Source organism: Triticum urartu, chromosome 4A (genome assembly GCF_056163025.1).
Source record: "Triticum urartu cultivar PI428250 chromosome 4A, HENAU_Tu73, whole genome shotgun sequence".
In the NCBI taxonomy this organism is placed as follows: Eukaryota; Viridiplantae; Streptophyta; class Magnoliopsida; order Poales; family Poaceae; genus Triticum; species Triticum urartu.
In genome coordinates, this window is record NC_141876.1 from 238308645 (window position 1) to 238319919 (window position 11275).

Here is an 11275-nt window from a genome sequence, read left to right on the forward strand (position 1 = left end):
CGCCAACCTGGCCGTGGCGGCGGCCGGAGGTGAAGAAGATGTGATGAGGGGGAGATAGATGGAGATGCCAGGCCCGGAGGGGATCGAAGGAGATGGCTAGGGATTTTGACCCCTCGATCTGATCTTCCATTTGCACAATGGCCCTCCTGCTTCCTTCTTCCTTCGCAAGAACATCCCTCTCTTCTCAAGTTGGCCCCCTGGTTACTTTGTTTCTTCTCACACAAATCCATTCTTCCTCCTCTTCTTCGTTCTCTTAGCCACTTAGTCCAGATCTTGAAGTTTATAGTGCCTTCTCGCACTTTTCTGCAAAACAAACCACTGAGTAGTAAATGACCCCTTTATATGATTTTCATGCAAATATGCAACAATTCATAGCAAGAAGTGAATGAATATATCTCAATAAACCGCATATTTGAGTGACAAAAGATGGATATGAAATGTGCTTATCAAGTTCCCCCACACTTAAATCTTTGCTTGTCCTCAAGCAAAGGAATATGACAAGAGCAAGATTGTGAACAGCGAGCTGACTAGAGAGTGCCAAGTGAAGTAGATCTCCAAACAAAGCATTCTTTGAACTTTGTTAGTGAAAATCAATGGTTATGAATGCTACAAAGCAGTAGGATACTAGTAAGCCTGACCATTTTAAACTTTTACAATGATAAAAGAGGATCAACAAGTTTAAGTGATGACTGTGCCAAATGGTTCCTAAAGAGCATGATCCCGAGAACAAACTGGAATTAAATCTTGTGATCAAATCACTTATTTATAGAGATAAAGCAATGATTATATTATTATTAGTCTCACCATAGGAACATACCACCGATCCCAAGAACATGGTATACACCCAGCTCGACCAATTATTAGTTTTTTTGTTTGTCTCCCCAAAGGAACATACCACTGATCCAGAGAACATGGTATACACCTGGTTCGACAATTACAATTTTTATTATTGATTACTGCCCGAGCTAACCCAATTTCACATGCCACCGATCCAGGGAACATGACATGCTACTGTAGGTAGTCAGACTTATTATTCATTATAATATATAATTTTTTTAACAAAAACAAGAATCATTTCTCAACCATGTCTGGTTCACATGCTACCGATCCAGGGAACATAGCATGCTAGTCCATAGTGGTAAAGTGATTGCTCTGAATGGGAACACACTTGGCACAAATACATCATCTGAACATAGTGATCTAGGTGTATCAAGGCAAATGCAGAAAATGATTAAGTTTACTAGTGCACTAGGGATTTGAGCACTCAAAACTAATAGCTTTCACTACTTTCAGCAAAGTAAACAGGGTGTAGATCACTAGTTTACAAGGCATTCAACAATCAGTTCGCCTATTCTCATCAAGCACGATGCCAAAGGCAAATTTCAGCTTGACAACGAGTAATAACTGGCTCAAGCAACCCCACTAGCAATTGATTTCAGCTTGTATCAATAGATGATATATTCAGATTGGGGTCATGAAATAGCTCGCCGGGCTTTATGAAGTAGAACTTGCTCGATCATCTCACATCCTCTTGCATTGTGACTCCTCTCCATTTGCTTCTCTATCCTCATGCTCTCTATCCTCGTGCACGCTCCAGCTTTTCTCTTCCTTGTATGTGCCCATTGCTTCTCCCTTCCTCACGTGTGTGACCATTGCTTCTCCTCATCTCCGTGCTCAGGATCCACCGGGGTCCCAAGGAATGTCACCTCGAACCTGGTCAGCATGTAGTGAACGGGGCAGTAGCAAAAACCTGAAAGAGCACTCGACAAAAGAGACCATACAAGTGAAAGGGGTAATGCCGTCTAAATCATCAATAGAGAACCCAATTACATAAGCATAGCTATAAAGAACATGACGAGTATGATAGGAATCAGCAAGCTCAATACTAACATGAGGATGATATTTATCATTAAACATAGGCTTGGCATGAGGAAAATAAGTGTGATCATCATTAATATGAGCAATGCCACCAACAGTATATGTATCATCATATCCAAGCAAACACTTCTTCAAATCTACTATAACAGATAACATCATGCAATGCAAGGTAGTAGCAAAAAATTCATATGGACCCATGTCATCGAGAAGATTAGATAAACCTGCTATATCACGCTCTTGTATGATGATGGGCAAATGAATTTCTGGTTCTTCATCTTCAACTATAGGAGCTTCTTTTACTTCTCCAGGAGTGAGAGGCAACGGATCTTCGTCTTGATCACTTGGGCATTCAAGCTCTTGGTCATCTTGTTCCTTGTCTTCTAGTTCATCTTCTTCAATCTGATATATCTCTTCCTCAAGGCACTAGCTATCTTCCTTGGCTGGATATGAAGGTGTTGGATCCTCACATGTATCAAGGCGAATCCCAGAAACACTCAGCTCAAGCTGTGAAGAAATAGTGCTGCCAGCGTTGATGTTCTTCTCAATCTTCCTTACTTCTTCCACTAGCTCTTTTCCACTCTTGATCTTCTTCATTTCCTCTAGTATAACCTTCCTAATAGGATCATCCTCGGCACTCCAAGTGAACTCGAGACTAAGCAATGTGATCTTGTCTATATCATCAAATTCATCTTGTGTGGGCACTTGCACATGAGATTGCTCGGCGGTTGCTGGAGTTGTTGGTTGACCAAATGGAGGACCATTTAACTCCATTGGCAACATCTCCTGGTGTTGAGGTATATGAGTAGGAGCTGAATAAATCTGTTGTGGAGCATAGTTGTGGCTCTCCCCATTGTACCTAAATCCCTGCATATGATTACTAGAAGTAAACGGTGAGATCTCAGGGTTGTTGCTCCTATATGACATATTCTGGTTCTCAAGCCACCCATATGAGTAATTGTTTTGGTATGAGCTAGGCCGTGGGGCGAAGCTCATGCCATAACAATTGGGAGAGTGAGAGTAACCACGCTGACATTCAGCGGGTGAATGGCCCTGAAATGCACAAATATGGCATGTAGGAGAAACATAAAGATGTCCTCTAGAATAAGGATCATAAGAGCTAGGCCTATCCTGAAAAACTACTTCTCGCTGCCGAGCTAAATCATCTAATCGATGGGAAATCTTACTTATCAGTTCTTGAATAGTTTCTGTGTTGTTTGTAGTGTTCCTTGCATCTCCAAGACAATCTTAATAATATGCCATAACCGAGTAGATAGCTCTAACCTGGAAAAGGAAAAGAAAACAAAGAGATACTAGCTAGAACAGGGGTTAGTGGTTAGAGATATATCACAAATATATGGCACAAACTAGAAAAATAAGAAAAACCTAGTCTATAGCCTAACACAATCGCTCGAAGCTAGTCCCCGGCAACGGCGCCAAAATGATCGATGGTAAGTACAGTAGGTTTTTCATGCCCAAAATGGGGATGTCGTGTTCTCCTCAGGGAGTAGGCAACGGCAACGATGCTCAGCTAAAGCTAGGTGACAGAATTTTAAGAGAGGATTGCAAGAAAATAATAACCTAAACTAGACAGGGTTGAGGACAAAGAAAGCGTAAACAACAAGGAGAAATTCAGATTTTACTAATCGTCTTTTTGGTATTTTCTTAAGCTTGAGAAATTAGAAACTACATAGGCAGACATTCTGAACAAAGAGAATTAACAAGACTAGAACACACATACGTATATATAACTAGTACGTACAAGACACAGGGAAGAAACAAGATTATGGACATAATACAATTGTTTCACATCGCACTCAAACGCACATATTCATATATCACAGGTACTTGAGCAACACAGTAACTAAAATTGAACCAACTCGACTATGCAACAAGTGTAGTACTCAAGTGACCAATTTAACTAATTAACTCATACAAGAAGAGGGAGTCACATGCCCCAGAACAATTCACATATGATCGATTTGAAACTAAACAAACAACTTAGTAGAACAGTACAAAAATTCAGAGTACAGTAGAAAGAGAAGAGAGAGATTCAGAGATTAATTCCCGATCAATCTTTAGGCTTGTAGCTGTAGATGGTGTAGGTGATGGAGAAGATCAGCAGGGAGGGAAGTTGGAGAAAATCTGCATCAAGATTAGTAGAGGGAGAGAACAGCAGCGGGGTAAGAGAAAGAAACAACAGTTTTGGTTCAGAGAAGAGCAAAAGCAAGAGGTGTGGGAGAGAAGAAGCAGCAGGAGCGTTGAGAAAGGAGCAGCAGCAGGTTCGTGGGGGAAGGAGCAGCAGCAAAAGGTTCAAAGAAGAGGAGCAGCAAGGTAGGCGAAGGGAGCAGCAGCGGGGCTTGGAGAGAGGAGAAGGAGGAGCAGCAGGGGCGCAACAAGAAGAGTAGCGGGGATGCGGGAAGAAAAGTAGAAGGGCAGCAGCAGGGTTAGGAGAAGAAGAAAGGTGGAGGAGCGGCATGGAGATGCATGGGCGGCGGCGCGAGGTGATGAGGCGGTGCTGTGGATGGTGATGAATGGAGGCGCAGGGTGATGGTGGAGGTGTTGGTGGCGCGCTGGGGTGCGGTGGTGCTGGTGATGGATGGCGCAGAGGCGCACCACCACGCCAGCCTGGCCGTGGCGGCGGCCGGAGGTGAAGAAGATGTGGTGAGGGGGAGAGAGATGGAGATGCCAGGCCCGGAGGGGATCGAAGGAGATGGCTAGGGATTTTGACCCCTTGATCTGATCTTCCATTTGTGCAATGGCCCTCCTGCTTCCTTCCTCCTTCGCAAGAACATCCCTCTCTTCTCAAGTTGGCCCCCTGGTTACTTTGTTTCTTCTCACACAAATCCATTCTTGCTCCTCTTCTTCGTTCTCTTAGCCACTTAGTCCAGATCTTGAAGTTTATAGTGCCTTCTCGCACTTTTCTGCAAAACAAACCACTGAGTAGTAAATGACCCCTTTATATGATTTTCATGCAAATATGCAACAATTCATAGCAAGAAGTGAATGAATATATCTCAATAAACCGCATATTTGAGTGACAAAAGATGCATATGAAATGTGCTTATCAATGAATAACTTGGGTCATTTATGAGCACCATAGATAGCAACAATCCTTAGGGAAAACTTTAGGTGTAACATAACCCAAGATAACTCCAATGACGAGATTGATGGATTTAAAATATCTCATTTTTAACAACATGTGAATCATGAAACATGAACTCAAATTATCAAGAATGACATAGCACCACCTTAAATGGTACGGAAGAAAGAATTGCACTCCGGATTGCAAGATGAAGAAAGATAAAACTCCTCAAAACAAGACATGTATTGAACACCATGTTTATTTGAGAGTATAGCTTGACGGATCTTAACTTCGAGGGAAATCTTGAGGACAATTGAAGAATGAAAGAAATCCTTGATGAACCACCATGTAGAGCCTCCATGACGAACTCCGGTAATAAAAGAAATGACCAATTGAAATGAAAGAGAAGTTGGAAAACACAAGGTGAAGACTTGCAATGATTAGATGGATCCTCATGACGAGAAAATTGAGAGAGCTTGGAACTCCGGGAAAAGAAAGATGAACAAAAGAAATCAAGATTTTGAAGAACCTCCGGAATAAGGAATTGAGTTCACTCGATGAAACAAAAATAAGAATTACATTATGCTTATCCTTCACCAATTAAATTGATGACAGTCAACGGATTTGACATATTACTTATTCTCATAGAAAAGATTAAGAGAGGTATAACATAAACTTGGGAAGGTCTTGAATGAGCCAATGGTAGGATTGGAAAGAACAAATGAATGCATTGATATGCTAAACGAATGAAGAAGAATCTTGGGAGAACCACCGTAAGAATTAAAATGAATGAAGAAAAGAGATGAATCACCGGTAAGAAATTGAAAACGAACAAAGATACTTCGGGAAATTTAGATACAAGAGAACGAAGAGATCAAGCGCTGATAAGAGAATACTTGAATGAGGCACCGGTAAGATTTAGAGAAAAAGAGCTGAAAGCTGAGAATGAATAATTCTAAGAAGATGGCCTTCTGAGTAAAGAAATGGAAACAACTCATGAAAAGCTCCGGATAGGTGAAAAGAATACTCACAATCAAAACAATTATGAGAGGATGGCATTAAGCTAGAACCACGAATCTTTGATAGAACGAAACAAGATTCAAGGGAAAACTCTTCTTCAGTCTTCAAATGCAGAGAATGACGATGAGAAACACCACCATGAATTGTTTAGATACTCCGAGATGAAAATTAGAAAGGTTGAACCAATGATGAATAGAATTTGAAAGATCTTGGAGAAATACATATGACTGATGATGAATCATTCTTACATCAAACTTTGAAATGAATTTGAAAATAACTCCGGGTAAATAAGAAGAGTCAGGTAAGATCCTGGGAAAAGACCTGTGGGTTAGGGCCCACTCAAAAGAAACACCTTAGAACTATTACTTCAAAGATATTGCACCGGATGATTTAAATGGCTTGGATGAGATAACAACCTCGAGGTAGGTTTGAACGGAACTTGAACGGAAAGACGAGCCTTCGGAGATATCTTCAGCACTCCCGAACAAATGAATAGCGAGAAGTGAATTATTATGAGGTGCACCGGTATGAGAAGGTATTTGAAACAAGGAAAAGAATATGATCAACACCGAAAGCTTGAATTGAATCCACCGGAGAAGAAAAAAAAGAATGAAGAATGATGAACTAAAAGCTCCGTTAGAATCTTCATGAGAATCACCGGATACAACCATTGAATGAAAGGAAAGAAGAAAGTTCACATGAATAAAGTGGATACTTGATGAAGAAATATGAATCCTTCAAGAAAAGCAAGGGTGGGAGGGTGGGAAAACAAAGACAACTTGGAACGGATGAAACAAACACCGTTGAGAAGAACTGATAATTGATCTTGCGAATGTTGAAGTAATCGGATAAACTTGAACAGAGACACACCGGTTGAAAAGGATTGACATAACAATCTCAATTATCATGAAGGATTAGTATTCCCATCGTAGTATGAGAACACCGCTTAGACAAGGGATGGAATCAACATTTGACTTCGAAGCAACTCGAATACCACAACTCAAGGCAAAACAAAAGATTGGCTTGCAGAATAAGCTGGAACAAACATATGATAGAGATTTCGTCCGAAGTTTTCGTGGTGGGCCCTACACGGGCTCGATCGTACATCACCATCATGTACAAGGCAGTGCACATGACATACGTAGCGTCCCCGAGTCGGCATAGACAAGGACTCTTTAAGACACAACGAGACCACTGTAAAACCAACCGTGGATAGACGGACCACTAGACGTCGAACCCCAATTTCATATCATACATCTGTCGGAAAGATATCCTAAGAGCTACTTGAATTCCCACTTATAAACTCCCAAAATTTTCTGGTTATGCAATCAGGTGTTGGGGATACAGGGGAAGCATAATATCTCACCCAAAACTAACAAATCCTACATCCAGCTGTATCCATCCTTCAACACATAACCAAGAAACCTTCGGAAATCATTTACCTAAACCTTCGAAAAGCATCCGTTATATGAGTTATGGCAATACTCCCGAACTCCCGCCCTAGTACTGGGTGGCGTCGAGGTTATCTCACCAACAACTGCATAAAAGAGATTTTCAATGTCGGCGCTAAACTCAGGTATTCTAGAACTGCAACGACAAAATTGTGACGACAACACCTCAGAGCTCAACTCCCCGGGACACTGCCACAACCCCTAAATGTCAGGAGCCGCCAAGAACAATGTTCTCGTCACAAAACCATCGGAACGATTCCAAGATACCCGCGTGATCCTAAATTTTTTTAGTGAAATTTGAGAAGAGATGAGTCAAAACTCTATGTCAGGATGCCTCACCAGAGCGACGAAGGGACTGAGGAGTAAAAAGAATTCCTAACTCTCCGATATATAATTCCTAAATGACTCAAAACATTTTTCTAGACTCAACAACACCAACGATTCGATCAAGCAGGGGGCTCCTAAGGTCGGGGAAGGCTCTGATTACCAACTTATAACGCCCTCGATGCGGCTATATCTCCCACGTGTCGAAGCATGACTTAGAGGCATAACCGCATTGAAAGCAATGTCGCAAGTGAGGTAATCTTCACACAACCCATGTAATACATAAGGGAAAGAGATACATAGTTGGCTTACACTCGCCACTTCACACAATTACATGAATAAAGCATTACATCAATCAGATACAATCAAGGTCCGACTACGGAACCAAAATAAAAGAAGACTACCCCAAATGCTACACAGATCCCCGATCGTCCCAACAGGGCTCCACTACTGATCAACTGGAATGAAACAACACAACAGACAAAGTCTTCATCGAGCTCCTCCTGAGCCCAGTTACGTCATCTGCACGATTTCATCGGCACCTGCAAACTGGTTTGGAAGTATCTGTGAGTCACGGGGACTCAACAATCTCACACCCTCGCGATCAAGACTATTTAAGCTTATAGGTAAGGTAAAAGGTATGAGGTGGAGCTGCAGCACGCGACTAGCATATTTGGTGGCTAACATACACAAATGAGAGTGAGAAGAGAAGGCAAAAGCACGGTCGAGAAACTATGAGCAAGAAGTGATCCTAGAACAACCTATGTCAAGCATTACTCCAACACCGTGTTCACTTCTCAGACTCCGCCGAGAAGAGACCATCACTGCTACACACGTGGTTGATGTATTTTAATTAAGACCAACTTCCGGTTATCTCCAACCGGACATTAACAAATTCCCATCTACCCATAACTGCGGGCACGGCTTTCGAAAGTTCAAAACCCTGCAGGGGTGTCCCAACTTAGCCCATCACAAGCTCTCACGGTCAACAAAGGATATTGCTTCTAGCGGGAAGACCCGATCAGACTCGGAATCCCGGTTACAAGAAATTTCGACAATGGTAAAACAAGACCAGCAAAGCCACATGAATGTGCAGACAAATCCCGATAGGAGCTGCACATATCTCTTTCTCAGGGCACACCGGATTGTCCAAGGTTCCGGTAGGCCAGCCCAGAGTTGCCCCTGGTGGCCACCGGCAGCTGACAGGTTGGACCAACACTCAGAGGAGCACTGGCCCGGGGGTTTAAATAAAGATGACCCTTGAGCTGGCCGACTCAAGGGAAAGAAAAGGCTAGGTGGCAAATGGTAAAACCAATGTTGGGCCTTGCTGGAGGAGTTTTATTCAAGGCGAACTTTCAAGGGGTTCCCATTATAACCCAACCGCGTAAGGAACGCAAAATCTAGGAACATAACACTGATATGATGGAAACTAGGGCGGCAAGAGTGGAACAAAACACCAGGCATAAGGCCGAGCCTTCCACCCTTTACCAAGTATATAGATGCATTAATTAAATAATAGAATATTGTGATATCCCAACAAATATCCATGTTCCAAACATGGAACAAGCTCCAAACTTCACCTGCAACTAACAACGCTATAAGAGGGGTTGAGCAAGCGGTAACATAGCCAAACAACAGTTTGCTAGGACAAGGTGGGTTAGAGGCTTGGTTTAGCAATATGGGAGGCATGATAAGCAAGTGGTAGGTATCGCAGCATAGGGCATAGCAAAAGAGCGAGCAACTAGCAAGCAAAGATAGAAGTGATTTTGAGGGTATGGTCATCTTGCCTGAAATCCCGCAAGGAAGAAGAATGAGTCCGTGAAGAAGACAAACGGACGTAGTCGAACGAATCCTCACAACACGACGTTACCGGATTACCGAGACGAATTACACCAGAAAGAAAGCAAACAACAAAGTAAACAACCACCACATAAGCATGGCACGATGCGCAAACAAGTATGATGCATGTCCGGTTTAATGAGGCATGTCATGGCAAAGTGCACAAACAATCCTACAAATTAAGTGGAGCTCAATATGCATCGGGATGCATATTGACAAAGCACCACAATCCATTATTTATTTCGATCTTGTTTATGTACCCAACAATATTAAATGTTGTTAAACATGGCAAGAGAGTGAAGCAAATGAAAACTACCTATCTAGGCAAATTTAAATGAGGCCGGAAGCAACGAACAACAATTCCGGTAAATCCCCATATGCTTATATTAGGATTTGTTATTAACTCACGGCAAATATACTTTTCTACCTTTAGTAGCGGCACACGCATGCAGCGTGCAGCTTGTAGTGCATGCACAAGCACTAGCACAGACTCAAATCGCACGATGACCTCTATTGCCGCAAGTTCGTGCAGTACCTCGCCTATTGTCCGCCGTTCCCATTGTTAACCCTGCCACCTGAGGTCATCGACACGTTGCTCTACCACTACGCCAAATCTGACATCTCGCAGCTTGTGGTGCAACGCATACGAACTCCATCTGCTTGAGATGACATGGCTGTCAATGATGACTATGATGACACCCACACTAGGTCGCTCTACTCGCCTTGGTGGCACGATTGTCGTGCGGCTCCCGAAGTACGAACCTGCGGCCTCAACTTCATCGCCGGTGTGTGCATGTTCTGTGCTAACTATTGTGTGTCTGCTCACTGCGTGCTAGTGTGCGAGTGCATGCATGCGTATTGTGTGCATGCTATAATAAGGATTCACTAAAAATAGTACGTGAGCGAACAGAGGGATCAATTGGATAATGTTCACGAGTAGTAGAGAGATGTGTGAGGTAAGATACACTGCTGGCGCTTTTAATTTTTCTTATTAATTTGTTTGTTTCACCCTCTGACTAGTGGGACCCAACGCACTACATGGAGAGAGGTAAGGTGACTAAGGCTGCATTATTTCTGTACTACCAACACTACTTTAAATCACAGAAGAACTTACCACCAAAGCCACATGACATGATTATGATTTAAATCCCAATGACTCAAAAGCAAAAAAAACACGACATGCTTGTAACACGAATGCAGGAATGTATAAAAGGTTATTTTCCTCTCGTTAAACATAATGTGAGGGTGGTGTAGCTGGTTAGCCTGTTCATTCATCAAACTTGAGGTCTCGGGTTCGATAACTACACTTGAGCATAATTTTGTTGCTTTCTAGAGCTTGCACTCTTCACACTCTCCACTATATATATACACGCTGGAGCCTCAATGCTTGTAGGTGCTCTCTTCACACTCTCTCACCCTTTCCAGATCTAAAAAAGACTTTGTTGGCCTCTCTCTCTCTCTTTGTGTGTCTCTCTCTCCCCTCACTGCTGGTCAAAGAGCTAGCGGGATCCGTCCGCTGGGAAGGGAAGGAGGCTTAACGCTGCTATTCTCCTAGCGGCGGCGCAACTATTCTCTTTCACCTAGCGGCGGCGCGGGAGTTCCTCCGACCCCTTCTTCCTTGCCTCCATACATAGTGTGGGCAGTACGGCCTCCGATCGCCCACCGAACCGCACCCCAAGAA

The 11275-nt window shown here is 42.8% G+C and overlaps 1 pseudogene; it reads right to left on the reverse strand.

Moving 5' to 3' along the window:
• Positions 1–1472: 1472 nt before the first annotated feature.
• Positions 1473–2588, reverse strand: LOC147975483 (uncharacterized; annotated as a pseudogene).
• Positions 2589–11275: the final 8687 nt, after the last annotated feature.